Genomic DNA, 1,884 nt, shown 5'->3' with positions numbered 1-1,884 from the left:
CCTCAGTTTGTTGATTTTTAAAGTGGTATTGATAATCTAGTATCAAATAAGAATATAAACAAACTTACATTTAAACTGTAAAACAGTCCAATCATAAATGGCTGTATGGCCACCTTTTGCTAATTTCAAGCTGCTGGCTCTCAGCTCACTTGAAATGGGGAAGGTAAGAATCTGTGTAGGAGTAGTTAGCCATTTGCCTGATTATTTTTTTATTAAAAAAACTGACACTCTGTGCCTATTAAATGAAATAAAGCATAGGGAATATAGCAAATAATATTTGAATAACTGTGTGTGGTGTCAGATAGGCACTAGACCTATTGGGGTGATCACTTCCTAAGGTATATAAATGTCTAATCACTCCGTTGTTCACCTAAACATAATATAATATAGCATGTCAACTGTAATTGAAAAATAAATTTAAAAACAGTAACTCCTCATTTCTCCCTCCTAATGCCCCCGGCAACCACTGTTCTACTTTGCCTGTGCGTTTGACTCCTCTGAGCACCTTATGTAAGTGCAGTCACACAGTGTCTGTCGTTTTGTGACTCCTTTGTTTCATTCAGTATTATATCCTCGTGATTTGTTTACATTGTGGCATGTAACAGAAGTTCCTCCCTTTTTGAAGGCTGACTAACATTCCATTGTATGTATCCACTACATTTTGTTTATTCCTCAATCCATTGATGAGCACTGAGATTATTTAAACCTCTTGGCTATTGTGAGCAGTGCTGCTCTGAACATGGGTGAATAATTTTCTTTTTGATATCCTGCTTTCGTTTTTTTTTGGCATGAAGTGACGGATCATATGACCATGTGATCTATTTTAAATTTTAAATTTTTTGAGGAAATTCCGTGCTTTATTCCCACACTAGTTGCACCATAATTTTTTACTTTGGCCACTGATACACAAGAGTTGCAACTTCTTTGCATCCTCACCAATACTTGTTATTTCCTGGCTCTTAGTGTACTTTTTTATAGTAGCTAGTGATAGGTGTGAGGTGTATTTCACTGAAGTTTTGATTTGCATTTCCCTAATGATTAGTAATATTGAGCATCTTTTCATATGCTTGTTGGCCATTTGCATATCATCTTTGGAGAAATAACTATTCAAGTCCTTTGTGCACTTTTAAGAATATGGAATACTTCAGGAATTTATGTCATCCTTACACAGGAGCTGTGTTCATTTTCTCTGTACCTTTCCAGTTTTAGTATATGTCCTGCCAAAGCAGGCACGTATAGTTGTTGTTTCTTAATGAGAATTGTCAGTGTTTTATTAACATATTTTCCTCTTCTCCATAAACCATCCCCCATGATGCTCCTACACCCAATGTTTTTGTCCTTAAAAAATATGGAAGGGGATGTGTATTTATTCTTAAAACTTCTTACTTGCTCCTCTCAGATCGTCTCCTCTTTACATTGTGTGATCACTGGTAGTCTTTGTGTTTTTTGTTTTTGTTTCATTTTGTATTTGCTCACGATCCTAGATTTGTGGAAGAGAATACTTCCACGGTCTGGTTTGAGTCTGGTTTGAGTCACCTTAAACCACCTGAGCAAGGTGATGAGTGAGGAGCAATATTTCAACCTCGCATCTAAAGGGGACATAAATCTTGTTCTTTTCTAAAAAAATTTAATCAGAAGTTCTTAATTTTCTCACCATTGATGTTCCAATCATTTATGCTTGCACTGCAACCAACATAAATCATTAACACAAAAGAATAGTAAGCAACCTTTAATCAATATCACTTCCTTCTCCGTGACGCTGTGAGAATGAAAGAATACAATTTGTCATCGATCCTAAGGCTCACAAACATTTAGCCAGGCACTTGTATCTTTCCAGCACTTACCTTGCTCCAGCGACACTGGCCTTCTTTCCATTTTTAGGGC

At 36.3% G+C, this 1,884-nt stretch overlaps 1 non-coding gene across 1 annotated transcript; it reads right to left on the bottom strand.

Annotated features, from left to right (window-relative positions):
* Positions 1 to 1,128: 1,128 nt before the first annotated feature.
* Positions 1,129 to 1,231, bottom strand: LOC123830888. The gene has a single exon (XR_006787827.1). It is a non-coding gene; the product is annotated as a U6 spliceosomal RNA (small nuclear RNA).
* Between the last annotated feature and the right edge of the window lie 653 nt (positions 1,232 to 1,884).

The sequence above is a fragment of the Phyllostomus hastatus genome, unplaced genomic scaffold (genome assembly GCF_019186645.2).
Source record: "Phyllostomus hastatus isolate PE091 unplaced genomic scaffold, TTU_PhHast_1.1 phas_scaffold_129, whole genome shotgun sequence".
Classification (NCBI taxonomy): Eukaryota; Metazoa; Chordata; class Mammalia; order Chiroptera; family Phyllostomidae; genus Phyllostomus; species Phyllostomus hastatus.
The sequence above is the reverse complement of the archived record's forward strand: the minus strand, read 5'-3'. Positions and strand labels throughout refer to the sequence as shown.